At 41.9% G+C, this 12,302-nt stretch overlaps 1 protein-coding gene and 1 long non-coding RNA gene across 4 annotated transcripts in view; one reads left to right on the plus strand and one right to left on the minus strand.

Moving 5' to 3' along the window:
• LOC141276922 (uncharacterized) overlaps positions 1-11,965 on the plus strand; it is an 82,120-nt gene extending 70,155 nt beyond the window's left edge. The window contains exons 2-3 of the long non-coding RNA XR_012327295.1: positions 11,529-11,566; positions 11,649-11,965. This is a non-coding gene — a long non-coding RNA (uncharacterized lncRNA). The remainder of the gene's footprint in view (positions 1-11,528; positions 11,567-11,648) is intronic.
• Positions 1-12,302, minus strand: part of LOC117308693 (uncharacterized) — a 122,756-nt gene that overhangs the window by 52,083 nt on the left and 58,371 nt on the right. The window lies entirely within an intron of this gene.

Raw genomic sequence — 12,302 nt, forward strand, 5'->3', positions numbered from 1 at the left:
CAAACTCCATATATCTGATTCTAAAAATTTCAAGGAATGATGTCGATTTTTACTGAAGGTTTCCAAGAGAGGGAAGTGGGGGTATATATACTATGTCACACAGCATGACCTTCTTTAAAATTGTCCTTTAACATATCTTTCTTTACCCCACAGCTTCACCCCTTGCACTGGCTTCTCCGGCTGCCTTCTCCATCTCTATCTTCCAGGTCCTGTCTCTCTCCTCAAACTTGCAGCCACACAGGCTCTCCTTCCAGCTCCCTCCCCTTTCCAGCCTCTCCCTAGAAGATTCCTTCACCTGGGTAGCTCCCTCAGCTTCTCTTACACAGAATCATTTGGCCTCTCTGATTGTCCTCTGTACCCATGACCCCACACAACACAACAGCTGAGCCTGTTGAACTGATAGGATGTCCTTCCTTCCTGGAAAGCATGTGGTTTCCCACTCACAACAGAAATCTTTGGGGGATATAAACAACCACACCTTTAGTTGACATACATGACACCGGGGTGTTCTGGGTGGTCATAGTTCATCCTCCCCGTTTCCTGTGAGGTTAGAGAGCTAGAAAATGTGTGGTAGAGAGGGGGTAGGAGATGGCCAGGACTTCAGCTCCAATTCCATGAAAGGATCGAGGGTTCATGAGAATCAATATGAGCTCACCCTGTAGAGATGCATCAGACATGGCACTGCCCTTGAGGAGTTTATAATGTGATTGGGAGAAATGTATATGAGACAATTCTAGAACAAGTTGAGACGGGGATGTGTGCTAAGGGCCTAAGAGTTCAGAAGGGCAGGTGGGTACAGTCTGGAGAAGTCTCAGGAAGCTTCAAGGTAGACCTAGAAGATGGGCTGAGTCTAACCAGGTGGAGGGGAAGGTAGAAGGAATCCCGTTGAGAAGCATCAGTGTGAACAAAGACTGGGGGTGGGGGTGGGTGGATGGTGCCACATGGTGGGGAAGAGAAAGAAGGGCCACTTGGCGAGTGATCCATTTCCCCAGACATGTACCTCAACCAGTCTCATTACTTTAAAGTTGAACATGAACTACACCCCTCCTGGACCTTCTCCCATTCCCACCTGTAGGGAGGCCTGTGCTCTGGTGGACAGGCAGCCAACCCTCCCCACTTGCCAAGGATTGAGGTTCCAAGACTGGTATTCAGATTGGTTGATTGGCTCTGAGCATGCGTTTTCTCATAGAAACAAAGCTAGACATGGGGGTTAGCATAGAATACGACTAAAATATGGGTGTGTTGAGCTGGGGTCAGGCTGGTACATGGGTTCTTTTAATGCAGTTGTGGTAGGGAAACCCTAAGAAAGTTAGAAGCTTCTTGAAAAAAAATACGATTTTTCCTTTTTTTTTTAACTTTTTATTTTATATTGGAGTAGAGTTGATTAACAATGTTGTGATAGTTTCAGGTGTACAGCAAAGTGATTCAGTTATACATACACATGTATCTATTCTTTTTCAAATTCTTTTCCCATTTAGGTGGTTACATTATTTTTGTTTTGAAAAAAATAATGTTTTTCAAATGAGTTATTTTAAAAATTCATAGAAATGTCAAGTTTCTACAATATTCCATGGGAAGTTGGTGAGCAATGCTCCCTGGATGTTACACTGAGAGTTAGGTTCCTCAACTGTCCTAGAAGTACTAACGGTAACCCTGAACCCTGTCTCCCCCAGAGTCCAGAACCAGAAGCATGAGGCCTGCTGGGGCTTCAGCCACACGGTGGTGGAAGAGAGACCTGCGGTTTCACTGCAGGATGGGGATGGGGGTGCGTCTAATGTCTTTAATGCGTGGGAACTTAGCCGAGGTCCAGGCGGCCATCATGGCTATGGCTAACCAGGGGGTAGGGCACCACAGTGAGGATCAGGTGGAAGGAAATACGCAAAGGCAGGCAGGTGGCTGGGGTATGCTTCAAGGGGTTTATCTTATCCCCCGCACAACCTCAGGCACTGCCTTGTGCTTTTGAAAGCAGCATCTAATACTCCAAGGAAGGGTCTGGAAGAGCTTGGTTTGGTGTTAGGCTCCACAGTGATGGCTGAGATCCAGAAACTGGGCCTCAAGCTGTCTAGGCAAGTTGATACAGAATCCCAGTCTTGTGAGCTGAGCCAGTGTGGCTAGGATCTAGAATGGTATGACTTGGGTGGTTCACATTGTGGCCAAGAATCTATCACCTCCTTCCCTCTCTTCCTCCTTCCTTCCTCCTTTCCTTTTTTCCCTTCTCTCTCTCTCCCTCTCATTCTTTCTCTCATTCGTTTGCATTCTGTGTCAAGCCATTTCCTAGGTGAATGTGTGTGTGTGCGGGGGGTGGGGAGATAGACACACAACAACGGTTACATTTGTAATGAAATAATTATCATTGTAGACAGTGTTGCACAGAGGTGTAGCATTTAACAGCATTAAGAGGGAACTTCATCAGATCTGCTTAGGGGTGTTGGGGGAGCTCAACAAGGCTTCCCAGGGAAGTGACGAGAAGTCAGCCTGGGAAAAGGGACAAAGGAGATGAGAAGAGGAAGAATGTTATAGACAGAGGGAAGCAGCAGTGCCATGTCACTAAGGCAGGAAGGAGGATGGCTTGTTCTGGGAAATTGCTGGAGAGAGTGAGCAAGTGGGATGAGATGTGAGACAGTAGGAGCAGATCACTGAGTGCAAGCCTAGGGCTGTTCACCGTGGACTGAACCACCAGTGTCTCTGCGTGGAGCTGAGTCTTTGGGTATTAATGACGATAATAATACCTACGTCTTATGAGGCACTTCCAATGTGCTACATGCTTTCCATGCCTCATATTATTCAATCCTCATAATCCCCCTGAGGAATTAGTACAGATATCTTCCCAGTGTTCTGACTACGACGAGGAAAACAAGGATTAGAGGCATAAATGGTTGTATCTAAAGCCATGCAGCCAACAATTGAAGGAATTCAAACTTGAACCATGACCTGCCTGAATGCAAAACCCTTGTTCAGAAAACTTTCGCCTACTGCCTTTTGGTATCAGTGACTTTTGCTGAGAGAGCCTGGGGAGGACGTCTCCAAGATTTAGGTCCTCTGAGCCCTAAGAAGTGTGGGGAGGAGGAAAGGGGATGGGGGACAGGGCGCTGGTGGCTCTGGCTGTGGTAGAGTATTATTGAGGAGAGTTCCAGTGCCGGGGGTGGGGGAATGCACGGAGCTTGTTCGTGTGCATGAATCATTCACAAGGCGAGGATGAGTCAGAGGCCAGCTACATTGTTACGGAAGCAGTGGGCCGGGTGTGGACTCAACCTGAAGCTGGGTTTTTTTCTCTTATGGTGACAGCATGAAGCAGGGAAGCCAAGCCAACTTTGTGGGGGGGGAGGTGACTTTTAAGTGGAAAAACATCTTCACTAATGCTTGCAGGTGACGTTGAGGATTGTGGAAGAAAGATCCACTTTCGAGAATTTATGAAGTCCTTGACCAGATATGGCCAAAGCCAGGATGTCTCACCCGCAGAAGAAATCTGGCACTCCATTCTGTGGGCTGGTCACACAATCACTAAACAGCACCTGGAGAAGATTTAAAACTAGTTGCGGGAGGAATTCATCACCAAGCTAACTCAGGGACTTTCTGGCAAATCTTTATGCCTATGATTCAGAGAGAACTCCCAAACCCCTTGAGTGCAATAGAGTTGAAAGAAACCTGAAACTGGCTTTGGTGAGATAGATAGCAAAACAGTAAAAAAAAAAAAAAAAAAAAAAAAAAAAAAAAGGAACCATTGTAGAAGTTAGAAGCAGCAAAATAACTGCTCTTCTTGGAATTACCTCTCCTACCTTAACTATGGCCCGGGGGGGATGTTCCCCTATAATTGTCAGGATGTCAGACTGTGTGGATGGGATGTTTCCCATTTCAATTTGACCCTAATATCAGTGATCCAGGTAGAATTGCTGTTCAGACACCAAAATGTGGAACAGTCATTGAACGTTTGTCCTGTAATGGACATTCATTTATTCATGCAACCAAAATTTCTAAGAATGTATTAATACCAAGCAATTCTTTAGGCCTGTTACATGTTATCTCTAATGGTCCTTGGACTATTGCAACTCTTGCAGTTAAGATTAGGAAGTCTTCATTAATAATACTGTACTTTATACTTGAAAGTTGCTAAGAGAGTAGATATTAAAGGGTTTATTAAATTAAACCATAGAAAAGAAATAGTAATTACATGACATTATGGAGGTGTTAGCTAACACTATGGGGGTAATCATTTTGCAGTTAAAAAAAGTTTAGGAAGTCATCTTGCCTAAAGTCCATAGTTAGCAGCTGCTTCTGTGACTAGCAACAGTTGGGGTTACCTTCCATTTTTTTTCAGCAAGGACCAGGTATAGAATATTGTAAAAGGAACCTCTGAGCATGAGGGAATCTCTGCACTAACTTATGGAGCTGCAGTCTCAGCTTGAGAAGGAAGTGTGGTCCATGGGAAGGAGCTCTGGCTCTCCCAGTAAAAATCCATTTCCTAGGTGTGACCTCAGGCCAGGGCCCTAACATCTCCTCAAGCTTAGATTTCCTTGCCTGGACAATAGAAACAATTAGATCTTCCTCATTGCATTTTTGTGGAGATTAAATGAAATAATAAGCAACAAGATTGAGGGCAAGTTTTAATGATCTTATATATTTTTTGATACACTGCACATTTTCCAAAACATGTAGATATCAAAAACATAATCGGATTTTTTTTTAATTAAAAAAAATGTAAGAAGATTAGTGTGTCTAAAGCTTTTACTATTGTGCCTGGCACAGAGAAAGCCAGCGTGAACCTTAACTATTAATAATAAGTGGACGCCCCCTAGGATGCAGGCATGTCCAAGCAAGTTCGGGGATCGGGAAGGGCGGCCCACTTGGGCTATATTTGCAGGAGACCTGAGGCTACTCCTGAGAGAGAATTTGTGCTAAAGGAAGAGACTTGAAGTTCCCAAATTAGATCAGCGGCAGTAGGTCAAAGTAGGCTTCTAAGCACAGCCCTGCGTCTGTCACATAGACTGACCTCTGCCTAGTCCTAGGGGATTCCTGCCTGAGCACTAGGGGAGGGAGTGACAAAACTAAAACTCCATTTCCTAAAATCTCTGTTAGACTTTGAGAGCTTTAGGCAGTCTGGTTTGTAACCTTTTAACCTGCTGTGCACCAGGGGAACAAAGGGGACTTCCCTTCCCCGCCCCCCTGAGGGTGTCTGCTGGAGTCTGGAGAACGGGGCACCAGGAACTGAGAAGGTGTCTTGGTGCAGTACCTACAAGGCAGGCTTTCCCATAGGGAGAGAAGGAGAGGAGGAAAACGGCAGCCATGTGTACTTGAGAGGATCACCTAGGCACACCTGGGACATTTTTCTAGGGATGTTAGATCTCTTTAGGAAACATTTATTGAAGACCTCGGAGTGTTACTGAGTGGCCACCTGAGGCATAGCCTGGAAGCTGGGCCATGAGAATGGGGGTTCTCCCAAGGAACTGAGGCCTGCCCCGTTGGTCGGTGGGTAAGCAAGCAGACCTGTCTTGTTTTCCTCTACTGGGTTTTCCTTGTGGCTTTAACAATTGCTATGTCAACAGCCACCCTTTAAAAGAACGCTGCCAAAGCAGTGCGTTAGGGGAATGTGCTCAGGGAGAGCAAAAGATCCTCTTCCTCTATCTCAGCTATACTTCTTTAAAGTTCATTTTAAACAATCGTGGTAAAATATATACTGTTGACCCTTGAACAACACAGGTTTGAACTGCATGGGTCCACTTACATGCAGACTTTCTTCAATAAATACATACTATGGTACTACACGATCCACTGTTGGTTGAATTTGCAGGTGTGGAACCATGGATTCGGAGGGCCAACTGTAAAATTACACAAAGATTAGAAGATTTTCAACTATGCAGGGGGTTGGTGCCCCTCACCTCCATGTTGTTCAGGAGTCAACTGTATATATAATATAAAATTTGCCATTTTAACCACTTTTCAGTATACAATTCAGTGGCATTAAATCATGAAGATTTTCCCTAATGTCTTCCCTAATGTTTTACAGTTTTAGCTCCTAAGTGTAAGTCTTTGATCCATTTTGAGTTAATTTTTGTATGTGGTGTAAGGTAAGGGTCTGATATCATGTGTTGATTTGTACCCTGCAACTTTGCTAAATTTGCTTATTAGCTCTAGTATGTTTCCTCCTTGTGCATGCTTTGGGATTTTCTACATATAGGATAATGTAACCTGCAAATAAGATAGTTTTACCTCTTCCTTTCCAATCTGAATACCTTTTATTTCTTTTTTGCCTAGTATCTCTGACTAGAACTTCCAACACAATGTTGAATAGCAGCAGTGAAACCAGCCATCCTTGTCTTGTTCCTGATCTTAGAGAGAAAGTTTTCAGTCCTTCATTATTGACTATGTTATTAGCTGTGGGCTTTATCACACTGATAACTCTACTTTTTATCAGAGAATGTCTTAATTTTTACCTCATTTTTGAAGAACAGTTTTGCTTTATATAGAATTCTCAGTTGACTTTTTTTTTTTAAATTTCAGCCCTTTAGGTGTATCATCCCACCACCTTCTGCCCTCCACAGTTCCTGATGAGAAATCAACAATTAATCTTATAAAGGATCCATTGCATATGATGAGTCACTTCTCTCCTGCTGCTTTTGGGATGCTCTCTTTTTCTCTTAGATATGTAGATTCATGTATTTAATAAAATTTGGAAAGTTTGTGGCTATTAATCTACAAATATTCTCTATACTCCTTTCTCTCTCTTCTTCTGGGACTCCTATAAAGCATATGTTGGTCCACTTAATGATGTCCCACAGGTCCCTTAGGCTCTGTTTTTTTTTTTTCTTTTCCTTGTTCCTGCTCCTCAGACTGGATACTTCTTTATGGTCCTATCTTCAAATTTGCTGATTCTTTCTTCTGCATCTTCAAATTTACTATTGAACCCTTGTAGTGAATTTTTCATTATAGGTATTATATTTTTCAGCTACAGAATGGTTCCTTTCTACAACGGTCTCATTTTTTTTCATATATCGTTTTCCTGATTTCCTTCAGTTCTATGGGCACATTTTCCTTTAGCTCTTTGAGCATATTTAAGACAGTTGTTTTAAAGTCTTTGTCTCATAAGTCTGATGTCTGGGCTTCCTCAGGGATGGTTTCTGCCCATTTATTTTGTTCCTTTGAATTTGCCAAACCTTCCTGTTTTTTGCATGCTTTGTGTTTTTTTGTTTTGGAAAACTGGACATTTGAATATTATACTGTCATAACTCTGAAAATCAGAATCTTCCCCTTCCCCAAGATTTGTTGTTTTTGTTGTTGCATTTTTTTTGCTGATTGTTGAAGGCTATGATCGCCTGTTTGTTTAGTGACTTTCCAAACTATTTTTGCAAATAATATTCCTTGGCATGTGTGGTCACTGTTCCATTTGCTTACGTTCAGCTAATGTTTGACAAAGTTTCCTTAAATGCCAGAAGTTAATGCAAAACAAAAATAAAACACAAATCATGAAAAAGATAAACACAAAAGAGCAAACATCTCTCCCATTCTTCACAGACTGGCTTTCTGCTGGGTTGTTCCAACTCAGTCAGACTTATGCTGAGCCTAGGGATTGGCACAAGGTGAAAGCTTAGGATCTTCTCCGGTCTTTTCTGAGCATGAATCTTGCCTTGAGCTTATGCATGGCTTTCTAAATTCCTCTGTATACCCAGGTGCTTTGGGGATGTCCCTATTTCCCAAAGAATTTTCCCCAGTTTTTCCTCCTGGGCCTTAGATAATCTATTGTATCTCTGGACCATAATCTTTTGCCCTAGACTTCTACAGATTGTTAGTTTACCTACCAACATTTTCAAGCAATGTCCAACGCTTTTCTGGCTTGAGGTCTGAGCTAGGCAAAACTGAGACAAGCGTCTTCAGGTAACCCCCAGAGAGGTTAGAACAGGCATACAGAATAATGTGTGAACAAGATTTGCTCTACTCCTTCTGGAACCAAGGAGCAGTAGCCCACACTGGGAACACAGGCAGCCATCTCTTCAAAATTACCTTCACACTGGGGAGGGAATAGGGCAAGGGCAAGTAAAAATGCCACCAACTTTCCATTTTCAAGTTGCTTTTTTCTCTATTCAGCATTTTCTTGGTCGCTGTAAACTTTGACTGTTTTCTGGAGTTCTAACAAAGTTGGTTCTGAGAGTTTCAGCTTGTTTTTTGGTGTTTCTGTGGGGAAACAAGAGCTTGCGACTACCCACTCCATCATTTTGCTGACATCACTCCCCAGCTACATTTTTGATAGTGATTTTATTTTTACCTCTATACTACTGTGGCCTGAGGAACTGGGTTATACTCACAAAATCCACTTTGACCAAATCCTTGAACTGGTGTATGACACCATCTTTTTGTAGGGTAAGTTAAAAAGGCCATGCGAAACAGACCAGAAATAAATTTTAAAAATCAGTCTCTACAGGCCATACTTTTTACCTGTGCATGGTTGTAAATACTATGTAACAGTATCTACATTGCAAGAGAAGGGTTGCTAAAGTTTGTCTTCATTTACAATTAATAGTAAAATGACACTTTCTAAAATGTTAGCTTGAATGGTCATCAGTTCTAGTTGGTCCCCTAGACACATGTTGGCAAATAAATTTAATCTCTTTTGTTGGTGGCTGCCTGATGCAATTGTGAAGGGTTACAAAGCTATGTCCAGGCTCAGGGGACAAGAGTTCCATAATCAATTGGTATTATTTGTCCTGGGCATAGGAGGAAGGAGTGTCAGTGTGTGTATCTGTTGCTGTGTAAAGAATTACCTACAAATTTAGTGGCTTAAATCAACAATAGACAATTACCAACTCTCACAATTTCTATGGGTCAGGAAAATGGGAGTAGCTTGACTGGGTGTTTTTCGCTCTAAAATCTCAGATGAAGTTGCAGTCAAGGTGTCAGCTGGGATTGTAACCACCTGAAGCCTTGGCAGGCTGGAGGATTCATTTCCAAGAAAGCTCACTTACACAGCTAGCAAGTTGATGCTGGCTATTAGCATGAGGTTCAGCCCTTCTCTTCCTGGCCCCTTCCATAGGGCCACTTAAGTGTCCTTAGAACATGGTAACTGGTTTCCACCAAAGAAAGCAATCCAAGAGTGTGCCAGGCGGAAGCTACTGTTTTTTTGACCAAAACTCAGTCACATAGCATCATTTCTGCCACATTCTGTTCCTTTGAAGCAAGTCACTAAATCTGGCCCATACTCAAGAGAAGAGAAATTAGGTTTTACCTTTTGAAGGGACGCATGCCAAAGAATTTGTGAATATGTTTTAAAACCACCACATAGCACTGTGCCTACTTCAAAATACCCCCCTGAACCCTAAAATTATCTGAGTCACACGAAGTACTGACTTATTTTATAAAAAAAAGAAAAATGTTGTGCAGAATCAAAGGTAGAGAATACATATGTTGTGTATGTATGTGTGTGCAATAGAATAGGAAGAAAGGGAGCTTCCTGGTTTTTTGGAGAATTACTCAAAAACAGCTTAAGGGAACTCCAATAATATAACAATTCCCTAACTCAAGGAGTGCTACATCTAAAATCTATCTCCTAGGATACTGACAGAGAGAGGAGGGCATAAAATGGGTCTGATTTTGCCCCCTTCACTCTCTTGCCCTCAGAAGTTTCTGCCATAAGTTAGGATTTCAAGTCCTGGGGAGGACTCTGCATTAAAAGCAGGCGATTTGAGCAGAGCGTCCCAGTTAGCTTTGGTCAATGCAAACAGTTCCCTTGCTTACTAGAAACGACCCAACAGGCCAATGCCATTGGCAAACAGAATTGCAACATGCGAGGTACATATGCAAATGTGGACACCTGCATTCAATATTCCTCACTTGGGCTCAACAGAAAAACAACTACTCAAGCACAAAATGGTAATCCTGTTTTCTGAACATTTGGCCCTGAGAGTCATATGGTCTGTGACCTCCTAGCTTTTAAATATGTCTCCTCTTATTTTAAGTAGCAGATTCCTCTTAGTAAGAGAGCACTGTGTACCCTCCAAGCCTGGAACTGGTAGGTTTTCAGAGCTGAGTGAAAATATTCTGTTGACAGCCCTTTGCCTGCTTAAAGCAGCAGGGTTGTTTACTTGGGCTGGAGCACAGCTTTGTTGAGGCAGAGAGTCATGGTCTCATCATCAGGGCTGCCTAGCAACAGGTCTATGCCATGCCACAGAATTTCACAATGGGCTGGACCACAAGTACAATTTGGGGGGATTTCCCACAGTTTTACTCCCACTCTGTCATATTGCTCCTAAAATCTGAGTAACATAGCAAGATGCAAGAGTAATTATTGTGTCCCCCAAAGTTTTCTTCTTGGAAAAATTAAAAAGAATGTTTGTTTGCTGAGTCCATTTCTTTAAATACTAGAGAGACTTAGTCACGCTAGATTATTGAAAAAAATCTAATTTTAGTTTAATTGAATCTTATTCTGATAAGCCAGCTTAATATTCAGCAAAGTAGCTGAATGTGTACAGTGATCATTCTATCAACAAAGAAGATGCATTTTTAAAATATACTTTGTCATTAGAAATGTTATGACCAGGGAAAGAAATCATATATTGGTGTAAAGGTATATGCTTCCAACAACAGATTGGAGAGATTGGATGTGATAAAAAAGACACTAATTTATTCATTTATTAAACAAACATTTATGGAAAGACTACTAGTTCTGGGCAGCTAGAAAAGTTAACAGAACAATTTCCAACTGCCTTCCTAGACCTTATAGTGTAGCAAGAAGAAGATAATAACCCCACATGTGGTAGAGAAAAATAGAAGTGTTTGGGAATTATACGGTGTAGTGGGAGTAGTTAAAGGAAGGGAGAAGGGGTCTGGACATTAGAATGTGCTTGAGGAGGGGGGTTCTCCATGCCGGGGGTGAGAATGGGGTATGCAGTACACCTCCGAGCTACTCCCGCAAATAGAGCCAACTGCGACATACTCCCTTCCCGACCAGTAGAAACCGGGAACAGAATGGTATTTTTGTTGTGTAAAATTGTGAAACTGTGTCTGTGTGTATCTTTGTGGTAAAATTGATGTTGACATTGACCCTACGTTGCATTATTTATGATTTTAAAAAGCAATATTGATTCTCTCATAAAGGGACTATTTCTCCTCGGAGACATTGACCCTACGTTGCATTATTTATGATTTTAAAAAGCAATATTGATTCTCTCATAAAGGGACTATTTCTCCTCGGAGAGTTTTGTAGATTAACATTTGTGGCAATTAAAGTCCTAATGTAGCCACTACTGACTCTGGTCACTTAATCCTTCTATCAAATGTTTTTATTAGCTACTGTGCATTATGTATTTAGGAACTTGGCATTAAGTGGATTTATGTTCAGATCACATTGAAGATTTCGGTTAGGAATTAGGTTTCTTTTTCTCTCTGTTTCAGTCTTTAGACACTCTTTGTGGATAAATTCAAGGTTAGCAGGTTAATATCAATTTGGATTATGTATTTAGGAACTTAGCATTAAGTGGATTTATGTTCAGATCACACTGAAGATTTCAGTTAGGAATTATGTTTTGTTTTCCTCTCTGTTTCAGCTTGAGACACTCTTTGTGGATAAATTCAAGGTTAGCAGGTTAGTATCAATTTATGCCAATTTGGATCTTTAACCAGAATATATACAAGGCACTTTATTGATCTTAAAATACTGCCTCTAGGGCTTCCCTCGTGGCACAGTGGTTGGGACTCCACCTGCCAATGCAGGGGACACGGGTTCGATCCCTGGTCTGCAAAGATCCCACATGCTGTGGAGCAGCTAAGCCAGAGCACCACAACTACCGAGGCTGTGCTCTAGAGCCGGCGAGCCACAACTACTGAGCCCACATGCCACAACTACTGAAGCCCGCGTGCCTAGAGCCCATGCTCCGCAACAGGACAGGCCACCGCAATGGGAAGCCCGTGCACCACAAGGAAGAGTGGCCCCTGCTCACCGCAACTAGAGAAAGCCCACGTACAGCAACGAAGACCCAACGCAGCCAAAAATAAAGAAATAAAATAAATTTATTTTAAAAAATACTGCCTCTATTGACTCTTTAAGGGTATAAACTAAATCTTTCCATCTTGCTTTTTATAGTAACTTTGAAAAATCATATACAGATGTTGAATGTATACTTTTTGTAATGATAATCGCATAGTCATTGCTGCTAATTACAGAACTATGGCTGACATTAACTAGTTAATTCAAATACCCGCCACATTTGCTGAGTATTCCTAACATTTTGAATCCCAATTTAGGTTTATCTGGAATGTCTGAAATATTCAGTTCAAGAATCATTTCAGATCATATTTACTCATTTTACTTCCTGTTAAGA

The sequence above is a fragment of the Tursiops truncatus genome, chromosome 17 (genome assembly GCF_011762595.2).
Source record: "Tursiops truncatus isolate mTurTru1 chromosome 17, mTurTru1.mat.Y, whole genome shotgun sequence".
In the NCBI taxonomy this organism is placed as follows: domain Eukaryota; kingdom Metazoa; phylum Chordata; class Mammalia; order Artiodactyla; family Delphinidae; genus Tursiops; species Tursiops truncatus.